The sequence below is a fragment of the Triticum aestivum genome, chromosome 6B (genome assembly GCF_018294505.1).
Source record: "Triticum aestivum cultivar Chinese Spring chromosome 6B, IWGSC CS RefSeq v2.1, whole genome shotgun sequence".
Taxonomy (NCBI): Eukaryota; Viridiplantae; Streptophyta; class Magnoliopsida; order Poales; family Poaceae; genus Triticum; species Triticum aestivum.
In genome coordinates, this window is record NC_057810.1 from 127226305 (window position 1) to 127244171 (window position 17867).

Below are 17867 nucleotides of genomic sequence, written 5' to 3' on the forward strand. Positions count from 1 at the left end.
ATCCACACCCAGGCCACGCTTGGAGCTCGGTGTTGGAAATATGCCCTAGAGGCAATAATAAAATGATTAGTATTATATTTCCTTGTTCATGATAATTGTCTATTATTCATGCTATAATTGTATTAACCAGAAACCGTGATACATGTGTGAATAAATAGACCACAACATGTCCCTAGTGAGCCTCTAGTTGACTAGCTCGTTGATCAACAGATGGTCATGGTTTCCTGACTATGGACATTGGATGTCATTGATAACGAGATCACATCATTAGGAGAATGATGTGATGGACAAGACCCAATCCTAAGCACAGCACAAGATCGTGTAGTTCGTTTGCTAAAGCTTTTCCAATGTCAAGTATTAGTTCCTTAGACCATGAGATTGTGTAACTCCCGGCTATCGTAGGAGTGCTTTGGGTGTACCAAACGTCGCAACGTAACTGGGTGACTATAAAGGTGCATTACAGGTATCTCCGAAAGTGTCTGTTGGGTTGGCACAAATCGAGACTGAAATTTGTCACTCCGTATGACGGAGAGGTATCTCTGGGCCCACTCGGTAATGCATCATCATAATGAGCTCAATGTGACTAAGTGGTTAGTCACGGGATCATGCATTATGTAACGAGTAAAGTGACTTGCCGGTAATGAGATTGAACGAGGTATTGGGATACCGACGATCGAATCTCGGGCAAGTAACGCACCATTTGACAAAGGGAATTGCATACGGGATTACTTGAATCCTCGACATCGTGGTTCATCCGATGAGATCATCATGGAACATGTGGGAGCCAACATGGGTATCCAGATCCCACTGTTGGTTATTTGCCGGAGAGCTGTCTCGGTCATGTCTACGTGATTCCCGAACCCGTAGGGTCTACACACTTAAGGTTCGATGACGCTAGGGTTATTAGGAAGACTTGTATGTGATTACCTAATGTTGTTCGGAGTCCCGGATGAGATCCCGGATGTCACGAGGAGTTCCGGAATGGTCCGGAGGTGAAGATTTATATATGGGAAGTTGTCATACGGTCACCGGAAAAGTTCGGGGGCATACCGGTATTGTACCGGGGCCACGGGAGGGGTTCCGGGGGTCCACCAGGAGGGGCCACCTCTTCCGGAGGGCCTCGTGGGCCGTAGAGGGAAGGGAACCAGCCCTTGGAGGGCTGGGCACCCCCCTTGGGCCCATGCGCCTAGGGTTGGGGGGGAACCCTAAAGGGGGCGCCCCCCTTGCTTGGGGGGCAAGCCCCCTCCCCTTGGCCGCAACCCCCCTCTAGATCTCATCTAGAGGGGGCCGGCCCCCTTCCCCCTCCTCCTATAAATAGAGGGGCGAGGGGAGGGCTGCAGTACCACACCTAAGGCGCAGCCCCTCCCCTCCCCAACACCTCTCCTCCTCCGCAAGAGCTTGGCGAAGCCCTGCCGGAGTACTGCCTCTCCATCACCACCACGCCGCCGTGCTGCTGTTGGAGCCCTCTTCCTTAACCTCTCCCTCCTCCTTGCTGGATCAAGGCGCGGGAGACGTCACCGGGCTGCACGTGTGTTGAACGCGGAGGTGCCGTTGTTCAGCGCTAAGATCGGAATCCACCGTGATCTGAATCGCTTCGAGTACGACTCCCTCATCCGCGTTCTTATAACGCTTTTGTCTCGCGGTCTTCAAGGGTATGAAGATGCACTCCTCTCTCTCTCATTGCTAGTTACTCTTGTTGGGGAACGTTGTAGAAAATAAAAAAAAATCTATGCTTCACCAAGATCAATCTATGGAGCCATCTAGCAACGAGAGAGAGGAGTGCATCTACATACCCTTGTAGATCGCGAGCGGAAGCGTTCAAGAGAACGGGGTTGAGGGAGTCGTACTTGTCGTGATCCAAATCACCAAAGATCCTAGCGCCGAACGGACGACACCTCCGCGTTCAACACACATATGGTTGGGAAGACGTCTCCTCCTTCTTGATCCAGCAAGGGGGAGGGAGAGGTTGATGGAGATCCAACAGCACACCGGCGTGGTGGTGGAAGTAGCGGTGATCTCGGCAGGGCTTCGCCAAGCTCAGCAAGAGGGAGAGTGTTGGGGAACGTTGCAGAAAATAAAAAATTTCCTACGGTTTCACCAAGATCAATCTATGAGCTCATCTAGCAACGAGAGAGAGGAGTGCATCTACATACCCTTGTAGATCGAGCGGAAGCGTTCAAGAGAACGGGGTTGAGGGAGTCGTACTCATCGTGATCCAAATCACCGGAGATCCTAGCGCCGAACGGACGGCACCTCCGCATTCAACACACGTACGGCCAGGAAGACGTCTCCTCCTTCTTGATCCAGCAAGGGGGAAGGAGAGGTTGATGAAGATCCAGCAGCACGACGGCATGGTGGTGGATGCAGCAACGATCTCGGCAGGGCTTCGCCAAGCGTCTGCGAGAGGGAGAGGTGTAGCAAGGGGAGAGGGAGGCGCCAAGAGCATGGGGTGTGGCTGCCCTCCCTCCCCCCTCTTTATATAGGGCCCCTAGGGGGGGCCCTAGGAGATGCAATCTCCTAGGGCGGGCGGCGGCCAAGGGGGTGGCTTGCCCCCCAAGGCAAGTGGAGGCGCCCCCACCCCTAGGGTTTCCAACCCTAGGCGCAGGGGGGGGGCAAGGGGGGGCGCACCAGCCCACCAGGGGCTGGTTTCCCTCCCACTTCAGCCCATGGGGCCCTCCGGGATAGGTGGCCCCACCCGGTGGGCCCCCGGGACCCTTCCGGTGGTCCCGGTACAATACCGGTAACCCCCGAAACTTTCCCGATGGCCGAAACTTCACTTCCTATATATAATTCTTTACCTTCGGACCATTCCGGAACTCCTCATGACGTCCGGGATCTCATCCGGGACTCCAAACAACTTCCGGTTTACTGCATACTCATATCTCTACAACCCTAGCGTCACCGAACCATAAGTGTGTAGACCCTACAGGTTCGGGAGACATGCAGACATGACCGAGATGCCTCTCCGGTCAATAACCAACAGCGGGATCTGGATACCCATGTTGGCTCCCACATTCTCCTCGATGATCTCATCGGATGAACCAGGATGTCGAGGACTCAAGTAATCCTGTATACAATTCCCTTTATCAATTGGTACGTTACATGCCCGAGATTCGATCGTCGGTATCCCAATACCTCGTTTAATCTCGTTACCGGAAAGTCACTTTACTCGTACCGTAATGCATGATCCCGTGACCTAACACTTGGTCACACTGAGCTCATTATGATGATGCATTACCGAGTGGGCCCAGAGATACCTCTCCGTCATACGGAGTGACAAATCCCAGTCTTGATTCGTGCCAACCCAACAGACACTTTCAGAGATACCCGTAGTGTACCTTTATAGTCACCCAATTACGTTGTGACGTTTGGCACACCCAAAGCACTCCTACGGTATCCGAGAGTTGCACAATCTCATGGTCTAAGGAAATGATACTTGACATTTGGAAAAGATCTAGCTAAACGAACTACACGATCTTTGAGCTATGCTTAGGATTGGGTCTTGTCCATCACATTATTCTCCTAATGATGTGATCCCGTTATGAATGACATCTAATGCCCATAGTCAGGAAACCATGACTATCTGTTGATCAACGAGCTAGTCAACTAGAGGCTCACTAGGGACACGTTGTGGTCTATGTATTCACACGTGTATTATGATTTCCGGATAACACAATTATAGCATGAATAATAGACTATTACCATGAACAAAGAAATATAATAATAACCATTTTATTATTGCCTCTAGGGCATATTTCCAACAGTCTCCCACTTGCACTAGAGTCAATCATCTAGTTACATTGTGATGAATCGAACACCCATGGAATTTTGGTGTTGATCATGTTTTGCCCTAGGGAGAGGTTTAGTCAACGGATCTGCTACATTCAGGTCTGTGTGTACTTTACAAATATCTATGTCTCCATCTTGAACATTTTCACGAATGACGCTTGATGTGCCTGGTCTTCTTGTGAAACCTGGGCTCCTTGGCAAGTGCAATAGCTCCAGTGTTGTCATAGAAGAGTTTGATCGGCCCCGACGCATTGGGTATGACTCCTAGGTCAGTGATGAACTCCTTCACCCAGATTGCTTCATGCGCTGCCTCCGAGGCTGCCATGTACTCTGCTTCACATGTAGATCCCGCCACGACGCTTTGCTTGCAACTGCACCAACTTACTGCCCCACCATTCAAAATATACACGTATCCGGTTTGTGACTTAAAGTCATCCAGATCTGTGTCGAAGCTAGCGTCGACGTAACCCTTTACGACGAGCTCTTCGTCACCTCCATAAATGAGAAACATATCCTTAGTCCTTTTCACGTACTTTAGGATGTTCTTGACCGCTGTCCAGTGTTCCTTGCCGGGATTACTTTGGTACCTTCCTACCAAACTTACGGCAAGGTATACATCAGGTCTGGTACACGCATGGCATACATAATAGACCCTATGGCTGAGGCATAGGGGATGACACTCATGTCTTCTTTATCTTCTGCCGTGGTCGGGCATTGAGCCGAGCTCAATCTCACACCTTGCAATACAGGCAAGAACCCTTTCTTGGACTGATCCATATTGAACTTCTTCAATATCTTATCAAGGTATGTGCTTTGTGAAAGACCTATGAGGCGTCTCGATCTATCCCTATAGATCTTGATGCCTAGTATGTAAGCAGCTTCTCGAAGGTCCTTCATTGAAAAACACTGATTCAAGTTGGCCTTAATGCTGTCCAAGAGTTCTATATCATTTCCCATCAAAAGTATGTCATCTACATATAATATGAGAAATGCTACAGCGCTCCCACTCACTTTCTTGTAAACGCAGGCTTCTCCATAAGTCTGCATAAACCCAAACGCTTTGATCACCTCATCAAAGCGAATGTTCCAACTCCGAGATGCTTGCACCAGTCCATAAATGGATGGCTGGAGCTTGCATACCTTGTTAGCATTCTCAGGGTCGACAAAACCTTCCGGCTGCATCATATATAGTTCTTCCTTAAGATGACCGTTAAGGAATGCCGTTTTGACGTCCATTTGCCATATCTCATAATCATAGTATGCGGCAATTGCTAACATGATTCAGACGGACTTTAGCTTCGCTACGGGAGAGAAAGTCTCATCGTAGTAAACCCCTTGAACTTGTCGATAACCCTTAGCGACAAGTCAAGCTTTATAGATGGTAACATTACCATCCGCGATCGTCTTCTTCTTAAAGATCCATTTATTTTCTATCGCTCGCCGATCATCGGGCAAGTCTGTCAAAGTCCATACTTCGTTTTCATACATGGATCCTATCTCGGATTGCATGGCTTCAAGCCATTTGTTGGAATCTGGGCCCGCCATCGCTTCTTCATAGTTCGAAGGTTCACCGTTGTCTAACAACATGATTTCCAAGACAGGGTTGCCATACCACTCTGGTGTGGAACGTGTCCTCGTGGACCTACGAAGTTCAGTAGTAACTTAATCCGAAGTACCTTGATCATCATCATTAACTTCCTCTTCAGTTGGTGCTGGCACCACAGGAACATCTTCTTGAGCTGCGCTACTCACCAGTTCAAGAGGTAGTACTTCATCAAGTTCCACTTTCCTCCCACTTACTTCTCTCGAGAGAAACTCTTTCTCCAGAAAGGACCCGTTCTTGGCAACAAAGATCTTGCCTTCGGATCTGAGGTAGAAGGTATACTCAATGGTTTCCTTGGGGTATCCTATGAAGACGCATTTTTCCGACTTGGGTTCGAGCTTTTCAGGTTGAAGTTTCTTGACATAAGCATCGCATCCCCAAACTTTTAGAAACGACAGCTTAGGTTTCTTCCCAAACCATAATTCATACGGTGTCATCTCAACGGATTTAGACGGTGCCCTATTTAAAGTGAATGTAGCTATCTCTAGAGCGTATCCCCAAAAAGATAGCGGTAAATTGGTAAGAGACATCATAGATCGCACCATATCCAATAAAGTGCGATTACGATGTTCGGACACACCGTTACGCTGAGGTGTTCCAGGCGGCGTGAGTTGTGAAACGATTCCACATTTCCTTAAGTGCGTACCAAATTCGTGACTTAAATATTCTCCTCCACGATCTGATTGTAGGAACTTTATCTTTCGGTCACGTTGATTCTCTACCTCATTCTGAAATTCCTTGAACTTTTCAAAGGTCTCAGACTTGTGTTTCATCAAATAGACATACCCATATCTACTCAAGTCGTCAGTGAGAGTGAGAACATAACGATATCCTCTACGAGCCTCAACGCTCATTGGACCGCACACATCAGTATGTATGATTTCCAATAAGTTGGTTGATTGCTCCATTGTTCCGGAGAACGGAGTCTTGGTCATTTTGCCCATGAGGCATGGTTCGCATGTGTCAAATGATTCATAATCAAGAGACTCTAAAAGTCCATCAGCATGGAGCTTCTTCATGCGCTTGACACCAATGTGACCAAGGTGGCAGTGCCACAAGTATGTGGGACTATCGTTATCAACTTTACATCTTTTGGTATTCACACTATGAATATGTGTAACATCACGTTCGAGATATAAGAATAAACCATTGACCATCGGGGCATGACCATAAAACATATCTCTCATATAAATAGAACAACCATTATTCTCGGATTTAAATGAGTAGCCATCTCGTATTAAACGAGATCCAGATACAATGTTCATGCTCAAACTTGGCACTAAATAACAATTATTGAGGTTTAAAACTAATCCCGTAGGTAAATGTAGAGGTAGCGTGCCGACGACGATCACATCGACCTTGGAACCATTCCCGACGCGCATCGTCACCTCGTCCTTCGCTAGTCTCCGCTTATTCCGCAGCTCCTGTTTTGAGTTACAAATATGAGCAACGGCACCGGTATCAAATACCCAGGAGATACTACGAGTACTGGTAAGGTACACATCAATTACATGTATATCACATATACCTTTAGTGTTGCCGGCCTTCTTGTCCTCTAGGTACTTGGGGAAATTCCGCTTCCAGTGACCACTTCCCTTGCAATAAAAGCACTCAGTCTCAGGCTAGGGTCCATTCTTTGACTTCTTCCCGGCAACTGGCTTACCGGGTGCGGCAACTCCCTTGCCGTCCTTCTTCAAGTTCTTCTTACCCTTGCCTTTCTTGAACTTAGTGGTTTTATTCACCATCAACACTTGATGTTCTTTCTTGATCTCTACCTCCGCTGATTTCAGCATTGAATATACCTCAGGAATGGTCTTTTCCATCCCCTGCATATTGAAGTTCATCACAAAGCTCTTGTAGCTCGGTGGAAGCAACTGGAGGATTCTGTCAATAACCGCGTCATCCGGGAGATTAACTCCCAGCGGAGTCAAGCGGTTGTGTGTTGAGGAACGTAGCAGAAATTCAAAATTTCCCTACGAGTCACCAAGATCTATCTATGGAGAAACTAGCAACGAGAGAGAGGGGAGTGCATCTACATACCCTTTTAGATCGCTAAGCGAAAGCGTTACATGAACGCGGATGAAGGAGTCATACTCGTAGCGATTCAGATCGCAGTTGATTCGATCTAGCACTGAACGGACGGTGCCTCCGCGTTCAACACACGTACAGCCCGAGGACGTCTCCTCCTTCTTGATCCAGCAAGGGGAGAGGAGAAGTTGAGGGAGAACTCCGACAGCACGACGGCGTGGTGTTGGTGGAGTTCATGGTTCTCCAGTAGGGCTTCGCCAAGCACTACGGAGGAGGAGGAGGTGTTGGAGGAGGGAGAGGGCTGCGCCAGAGGGAAGGGTCACGGCTGCCCTCCCACCTCCTCACTATATATAGGGGGAAGGGAAGAGGTGGAGGCGCCCTAGGGTTTCCCCTAGGGGGCGGCGGCCAGGGGCAGATTGGATCTCCCTAGGGAAACCCTAGGGAGACTTGCCCCCCAAGCCAAGCAGGTGGAGGCTTGCCTCCCAAGTCAGGTGGAGGCGCCCCACCTCCCCAAGCAACGTGGGAAAGGGTGTGGGGGCGCACAACCCCTTAATGGGCTGGTTTGCCCCCTCCCCTGGGCCCCTGAGGCCCCGCAACACTTGTCGGGCCCCCCGAAACACCTTTCGGTCATGCTGGCCTTAGCCTGGTACCCTCGGAACACTTCCGGACTCCAATACCCTTCGTCCAATATATCGATCTTCACCGCCAGACCATTCCGGAACTCCTCATGACGTCCGGGATCTCATCCGGGACTCCGAACTACCTTCGGTAACCACATACTATTTCCCATAACAACTCTAGCGTCACCGAACCTTAAGTGTGTAGACCCTGCGGGTTCGGGAACCATGTAGACATGACTGAGACGTTCTCCGGTCAATAACCAACAGCGGGATCTGGATACCCATGTTGGCTCCCACATGTTCCACGATGATCTCATCGGATGAACCATGATGTCAAGGATTCAATCAATCCCGTATACAATTCCCTTTGTCTAGCGGTATTGTACATGCCCGAGATTCGATCGTCGGTATGCCGATACCTTGTTCAATCTCGTTACCAGCAAGTCTCTTTACTCGTTCCGTAACACATCATCTCGTGATCAACCCCTTGGTCACATTGTGCACATTATGATGATGTCCTACCGAGTGGGCCCAGAGATACCTCTCCGTTACACGGAGTGACAAATCCCAGTCTTGATTCATGCCAACCCAACTGACACTTTCGTAGATACCCGTAGTGCACCTTTATAGCCACCCAGTTACGTTGTGACATTTGGTACACCCAAAGCATTCCTACGGTATCCGGGAGTTGCACAATCTCATGGTCTAAGGAAATGATACTTGACATTAGAAAAGCTTTAGCATATAAACTACACGATCTTTGTGCTAGGCTTAGGATTGGGTCTTGTCCATCACATCATTCTCCTAATGATGTGATCCCGTTATCAACGACATCCAATGTCCATGGTCAGGAAACCGTAACCATCTATTGATCAACGAGCTAGTCAATTAGAGGCTTACTAGGGACATGGTGTTGTCTATGTACCCACACATGTATCTGAGTTTCCTATCAATACAATTATAGCATGGATAATAAATGATTATCATGAACAAGGAAATATAATAATAACTAATTTATTATTGCCTCTAGGGCATATTTCCAACATTGTGCAACCCAGATATCTTGAGTATGTGCTCACTGACAGAACTATTTTCCTCCATCTTACAGCTGAAGAACTTGTCGGAGACTTCATATCTCTCGACCCGGGCATGAGCTTGGAAAACCATTTTCAGCTCTTCGAACATCTCATATGCTCCGTGTTTCTCAAAACGCTTTTGGAGCCCCGGTTCTAAGCTGTAAAGCATGCCGCACTGAACGAGGGAGTAATCATCAGCACGAGACTGCCAAGCGTTCATAACGTCTTGGTTCTCTGGGATGGGAGCTTCACCTAGCGGTGCTTCTAAGACATAATCTTTCGTTGCAGCTATGAGGATGATCCTCAGGTTCCGAACCCAGTCCGTATAGTTGCTGCCATCATCTTTCAGCTTGGTTTTCTCTAGGAACGCGTTGAAGTTGAGGGTAACGTGGGCCATTTGATCTACAAGACATATTGTAAAGATTTTAGACTAAGTTCATGATAATTAAGTTCATCTAATCAAATTATTTATTGAACTCCCACTCAGATTACATCCCTCTACTCATCTAAGTGATACATTATTCGAGTAGACTAGGCCGTGTCCGATCATCACGTGAGACGGACTAGTCATCATCGGTGAACATCTCCATGTTGATCGTATCTTCCATACGACTCATGTTCGACCTTTCGGTCTCTTGTGTTCCAAGGCCATGTCTGTACATGCTAGGCTCGTCAAGTTAACCTAAGTGTTTATGCGTGTGTAAATCTGTCTTACACCCGTTGTATGTGAACGTTAGAATCTATCACACCCGATCATCACGTGGTGCTTCGAAACAACGAACTTTCGCAACAGCGCACAGTTAGGGGGAACACTTTCTTGAAATTATTATGAGGGATCATCTTATTTACTACCGTCGTTCTAAGTAAACAAGATGCAAAAACATGATAAACATCACATGCAATCAAATAGTAGTGACATGATATGGCCAATATCATATAGCTCCTTTGATCTCCATCTTTGGGGCTCCATGATCATCTTCGTCACCGGCATGACACCATGATCTCCATCATCATGATCTCCATCATCGTGTCTCCAGGGGGTTGCTCGCCAACTATTACTTCTACTACTATGGCTAACGGTTTAGCAATAAAGTAAAGTAATTACATGGCATTAAATCATTGACACGCAGGTCATATAATAATTAAGACAACTCCTATGGCTCCTGCCGGTTGTCATACTCATCGACTTGCAAGTCGTGATTCCTATTACAAGAACATGATCTCATACATCACATATATATCATTCATCATTTATCACAACTTTTGGCCATATCACATCACAATGACATGCTGCAAAAACAAGTTAGACACCCTCTAATTGTTGTTGCATGTTTTACGTGGCTGCAAAAAGGGTTCTAGCAAGAACGTTTTCTTACCTACGTGAAAGCCACAACGTGATTTGTCAACTTCTATTTACCCTTCATAAGGACCCTTTTCATCGAATCCGCTCCAACTAAAGTGGGAGAGACAGACACCCGCTAGCCACCTTATGCAACTAGTGCATGTCAGTCGGTGGAACCTGTCTCACGTAAGCGTACGTGTAAGGTCGGTCCGGGCCGCTTCATCCCACAATACCGCTGAAGCAAAATAAGACTAGTAGTGGCAAGAAAGTTGACAACATCTACGCCCACAACAAATTTGTGTTCTACTCGTGCAAAGAGAACTACGCATAGACCTAGCTCATGATGCCACTGTTGGGGAACGTTGCAGAAAATAAAATTTTTCCTACGGTTTCACCAAGATCAGTCTATGAGTTCATCTAGAAACGAGAGAGAGGAGTGCATCTACATGCCCTTGTTGATTGAGTGGAAGCGTTCAAGAGAACGGGGTTGAGGGAGTCGTACTCATCGTGATCCAAATCACCGGAGATCCTAGCGCCGAACGGACGACACCTCCGCGTTCAACACACGTACGGTCAGGGAGACGTCTCCTCCTTCTTGATCCAGCAAGGGGGAAGGAGGGGTTGATGAAGATCCAGCAGCACGACGACGTGGTGGTGGATGCAGCAGCGATCTCGGCAGGGCTTCGCCAAGCGTCTGTGAGAGGGAGAGGTGTAGCAAGGGGAGAGGGAGGGGCCAAGTGTTGGGGAACGTTGCATAAAATAAAAAATTTCCTATGTTCACAAAGATCAATCTATGAGTTCATCTAGCAACGAGAGAGAGAGATGCATCTACATACCCTTGTAGATCGTGTGCGGAAGCGTTCAAGAGAACGGGGTTGAGGGAGTCGTACTCGTCGTGATCCAAATCATCGATGACCAAGTGCCGAACGGACAGCACCCCCGCGTTCAACACACGTACGGAGCGGATGATGTCTCCTCCTTCTTGATCTAGCAAAGGGAAAGGAGAGGTTGATGAAGACCCAGCAGCACGACGGCATGGTGGTGGATGCAGCAGGGTTCCGGCAGAGCTTCGCTGAGCTTCTGCGAGAGGGAGAGGTGTAGCAGGGGAGAGGGAGGCACCAAGACTTCAGGGTGCGGCTGCCCTCCCTCCCCCCTCCTTTATATAGGCCCTCTGGGGGGGGGGCGGCCCTGGAGATTGAATCTCCCAAGGGGGCGGTGGCCACGGGAGTGGAGTGCCCCCCAAGGCAATTGGAGGCGCCCCCCCCCACCCTAGGGTTTTCAACCCTAGGCGCAGGGGGGCCCAAGGGGGGGGGCGCACCAGCCCACTAGGGGCTGGTCCCCTCCCCACTTCAGCCCACGGGGCCCTCCGGGATAGGTGGCCCCACCCGGTGGACCCCCGGGACCCTTCCGGTGGTCCCGGTACAATACCGGTGACCCCCGAAACTCTCCCGATTGACAAAACTGCACTCCCTATATATAATTCTTTACCTCCGGACCATTTCGGAACTCCTCGTGTCATCCGGGATCTCATCCAGGACTCCGAACAACTTTCGGTTTGCTGCATACTCATATTCATACAACCCTAGCATCACCGAACCTTAAGTGTGTAGACCCTACGAGTTCGGGAGACATGTTGACATGACCGAGACGACTCTCCGGTCAATAACCAACAACGGGATCTGGATACCCATGTTGGCTCCCACATGCTCCTCGATGATCTCATCAGATGAACCACGATGTCGAGGATTTAAGCAACCCCGTATACAATTCCCTTTGTCAATTGGTATGTTACTTGCCCGAGATTCGATCGTCGGTATCCCAATACCTCGTTCAATCTCGTTACCGGCAAGTCACTTTACTCGTACTGTAATGCATGATCCCGTGACCAAACACTTGGTCACTTTGAGCTCATTATGATGATGCACTACCGAGTGGGCCCAGTGATACCTCTCCGTCATACGGAGTGACAAATCCTAGTCTCGATCCGTGTCAACCCAACAGACACTTTCGGAGATACCTGTAGTGCACCTTTATAGTCACCCAGTTACGTTGTGATGTTTGGTACACCCAAAGGACTCCTACGGTATCCGGGAGTTACACGATCTCATGGTCTAAGGAAAAGATACTTGACATTGGAAAAGCTCTACCAAAATGAACTACACGATCTTGTGTTATGCTTAGGATTGGGTCTTGTCCATCACATCATTCTCCTAATGATGTGATCCCGTTATCAATGACATCTAATCTCCATAGTCAGGAAACCATAACTATCTGTTGATCAACGAGCTAGTCAACTAGAGGCTCACTAGGGACATATTGTGGTATGTATTCAGACGTGTATTACGATTTCCGGATAATACAATTATAGCATGAATAAAAGACAATTATCATGAACAAGGAAATATAATAATAATCCTTTTATTATTGCCTCTAGGGCATATTTCCAACAATCTCCTACTTTCACTAGAGTCAATAATCTAGTTACATTGTGATGAATCAAACACCCATAGAGTTCTGGTGTTGATCATGTTTTGCTCGCGGAAGAGGTTTAGTCAATGGATCTGCGACATTCAGATCCGTATGTACTTTGCAAATATATATGTCTCCATCTTGAACATTTTCACGGATGGAGTTGAAACGACGCTTGATGTGCCTGGTCTTCTTGTGAAACCTGGGCTCCTTGGCAAGGGCAATAGCTCCAGTGTTGTCACAGAAGAGAGTGATTGGCCCCGACGCATTGGGTATGACTCCTAGGTCGGTGATGAACTCCTTCATCCATATTGCTTCATGTGCTGCCTCTGAGACTGCCATGTACTCCGCTTCACATGTGGATCCCGCCACGACGCTCTGCTTGCAACTGCACCAGCTTACTACTCCACGATTCAACATATACACGTATCCGGTTTGTGACTTAGAGTCATCCAGATCTGTGTCGAAGCTAGCATCGACGTAACCCTTTACGACGAGCTCTTCGTCATCTCCATAAACGAGAAACATGTCCTTTGTCCTTTTCAGGTACTTAAGGATATTCTTGACCGCTGTCTAGTGTTCCTTGCCGGGATTACTTTGGTACCTTCCTACCAAACTTACGGCAAGGTTTACATCAGGTCTGGTACACAGCATGGCATACATAATAGATCCTATGGCCGAGGCATAGGGGATGACACTCATCTCTTCTTTATCTTTTGTCGTGGTCGGGCATTGAGCCGAGCTCAATCTCACACCTTGCAATACAGGCAAGAACCCTTTCTTGGACTGATCCATTTTGAACTTCTTCAATATCTTATCAAGGTATGTGCTTTGTGAAAGACCTATGAGGTGTCTCGATCTATCCCTATAGATCTTGATGCCTAATATGTAAGCAGCTTCTCCAAGGTCCTTCATTGAAAAACACTTATTCAAGTAGGCCTTAATGTTGTCCAAAAGTTCTATATCATTTCCCATCAAAAGTATGTCATCTACATATAATATGAGAAATGCTACAGAGCTCAAACTCACTTTCTTGTAAACGCAGGCTTCTCCATAAGTCTGCATAAACCCAAACACTTTGATCATCTCATTAAAGCGAATGTTCCAACTCTGAGATGCTTGCACCAGCCCGTAAATGGATCACTGGAGCTTGCATACCTTGTTAGCATTCTTAGGATCGACAAAACCCTCTGGCTGCATCATATACAGTTCTTCCTTAAGATAGCCGTTAAGGAATGCGGTTTTGACGTCCATCTGCCATATCTCATAATGATAGTATGCAGCAATTGCTAACATGATTCGGACGGACTTCAGCTTCGCTACGGGAGAGAAAGCCTCATCGTAGTCAACCCCTTGAACTTGCCGATAACCCTTAGCGACAAGTCGAGTTTTATAGATGGTAATATTACCATCCGTGTCCGTCTTCTTCTTAAAGATCCATTTGTTTTCTATCGCTCGCCGATCATCGGGCAAGTCTATCAAAGTCCATACTTTGTTTTCATACATGGATTCTATCTCGAATTGCATGGCTTCAAGCCATTTGTTGGAATCTGGGCCTGCCATCGCTTCTTCATAGTTCGAAGGTACACCGTTGTCTAACAACAAGATTTCCAGGACAGGGTTGCCATACCACTCTGGTGTGGAACGTGTCCTTGTGGACCTACGAAGTTCAGTAGTAACTTGATCCGAAGTACCTTGATCATCATCATTAATTTCCTCTCCAGTCGGTGTAGGCACCACAGGAACCTTTTCCTGAGCTGCACTACTTTCCGGTTCAAGAGGTAGTACTTCATCGAGTTCTACTTTCCTCCCACTTACTTCTTTCGAGAGAAACTCTTTTTCCAGAAATGATCCGTTCTTGGCAACAAAGATCTTGCACTACTTTCCGGTTCAAGAGGTAGTACTTCAAGTAGACATACCCATATCTACTCAAGTCATCAGTGAGAATGAGAACATAACGATATCCTCCGCGAGCCTCAACGCTCATTGGACCGCACACATCGATATGTATGATTTCCAATAAGTTGGTTGCTCGCTCCATTGTTCCGGAGAACGGAGTCTTGGTCATTTTGCCCGTGAGGCATGGTTCGCATGTGTCAAATGATTCATAATCGAGAGACTCTAAAAGTCCATCAACATGGAGCTTCTTCATGCGCTTGACACCAATGTGACCAAGGTGGCAGTGCCACAAGTATGTGGGACTATCGTTATCAAATTTACATCTTTTGGTATTCACACTATGAATATGTGTAACATTACGTTCGAGATTCATTAATAATAAACCATTGACCATCGGGGCATGACCATAAAACATATCTCTCATATAAATAGAACAACCATTATTCTCGGATTTAAATGAGTAGCCCGCATTAAACGAGATCCAGATACAATGTTCACGCTCAAACTTGGCACTAAATAACAATGATTGAGGTTTAAAACTAATCCCGTAGGTAAATGTAGATGTAGCGTGCCGACGGCGATCACATCGACCTTGGAACCATTCCCGACGCGCATCGTCACCTCGTCCTTCGCCAGTCTCCGCTTATTCCGCAGCTCCTGCTGTGAGTTACAAATATGAGCAACGACACCGGTATCAAATACCCAGGAGTTACTACGAGTACTGGTAAGGTACACATCAATTACATGTATATCAAATATACCTTTGGTGTTGCCGGCCTTCTTGTCCGCTAAGTATTTGGGGCAGTTCCGCTTCCAGTGACCCTTCCCTTTGCAATAAAAGCACTCAGTCTCAGGCTTGGGTCCATTCCTTGACTTATTCCTGTCAACTGGCTTACCGGGTGCGGCAACATCTTTGCCGTCCTTCCTGAAGTTCTTCTTACCCTTGCCCTTCTTGAACTTGGTGGTTTTATTGACCATCAACACTTGATGTTCTTTCTTGATTTCTACCTCAGCTGTCTTCAGCATTGAAAATACTACAGGAATAGTTTTCACCATCCCCTGCATATTGTAGTTCATCACAAAGCTCTTGTAGCTCGGTGGGAGCGACTGAAGGATTTTTTCAATGACCGCCTCGTCCGGGAGGTTAATGTCCAGCTGGGACATGCGGTTGTGCAACCCAAACATTTTGAGTATGTGCTCATTGACAGAACTATTTTCCTCCATCTTACAACTATAGAAATTGTCGGAGACTTCATATCTCTCGACCCGGGCATGAGCTTGGAAAACCATTTTCAGCTCCTCGAACATCTCATATGCTCCGTGTTGCTCAAAACATTTTTGGAGCCCCGGTTCTAAGCTGTAAAGCATGCCGCATTGAACGAGGGAGTAATCATCAGCATGTGACTGCCAAGCGTTCATAACATCTTGGTTCTCTGGGATGGGTGCTTCACCTAGCGGTCCTTCTAGGACATATGCTTTCTTGGCAGCTATGAGGATGATCCTTAGGTTCCGGACCCTGTCTGAATAGTTGCTGCCATCATCTTTCAGTTTGGTTTTCTCTAGGAACGTGTTGAAGTTCATGTTGACATGAGCGTTGGCCATTTGATCTACAAGACATATTTTGCAAAGATTTTAGACTAAGTTCATGATAATTAAGTTCATCTAATCAAATTATTTAATGAACTCCCACTCAGATTAGACATCCCTCTAGTCATCTAAGTGTTACACGATCCGAGTCGACTAGGCCGTGTCCGATCATCACGTGAGACGGACTAGTCATCATCGGTGAACATCTCCATGTTGATCGTATCTTCCATACGACTCAGGTTCGAACTTTCGGTCTCTGTGTTCCAAGGCCATGTCTGTACATGCTAGGCTCGTCAAGTTAACCCTAAGTGTTTTTTGCATGTGTAAAACTGTCTTACACCCGTTGTATGTGAACGTAAGAATCTATCACACCCGATCATCACGTGGTTCTTCGAAACGATGAACTTTCGCAACGGCGCACAGTTAGGGGGAACACTTTCTAGAAATTATTATAAGGGATCATCTTATTTACTACCGTCGTTCTAAGTAAACAAGATGCATAAACATAATAAACATCACATGCAATTATATAGTAGTGACATGATATGGTCAATATCATATAGCTCCTTTGATCTCCATCTTCGGGGCTCCATGATCATCTTCGTCACCGGCATGACACCATGATCTCCATCATCGTGTCTCCATGAAGTTGCTCGCCAACTATTACTTCTACTACTATGGCTAACGATTTAGCAATAAAGTAAAGTAATTACATGGCGTTAAATCATTGACACGCAGGTCATACAATAATTAAGACAACTCCTATGGCTCCTGCCGGTTGTCATACTCATCGACATGCAAGTCGTGATTCCTATTACAAGAACAAGATCTCATACATCACAATATATCATTCATCATTCATCACAACTTTTGGCCATATCACATCACATAGCAATTGCTGCAAAAACAAGTTAGACGTCCTCTAATTGTTCTTGCATCTTTTACGTCGCTGCAATTGGGTTGTAGCAAGAACATTTTCTTACCTACGAATAACCACAACGTTATTTCGTCAACTTCTATTTACCCTTCATAAGGACCCTTTTCATCGAATCCGCTCCAACTAAAGTGGGAGAGACAGACACCCGCTAGCCACCTTATGCAACTAGTGCATGTCAGTCCGTGGAACCTGTCTCTCGTAAGCATACATGTAAGGTCGGTCCGGGCTGCTTCATCCCACAATACCGCTGAAGCAAAATAAGACTAGTAGTGGCAAGAAAGTTGACAACATCTACGCCCACAACAAATTTGTGTTCTACTCGTGCAAAGAGAACTACGCATAGACCTAGCTCATGATGCCACTATTGGGGAACATTACAGAAAATAAAGATTTTCCTACGGTTTCACCAAGATCAGTCTATGAGTTCATCTAGCAACGAGAGAGAGGAGTGCATCTACATGCCCTTGTAGATTGAGTGGAAGCGTTCAAGAGAACGGGGTTGAGGGAGTCATACTCG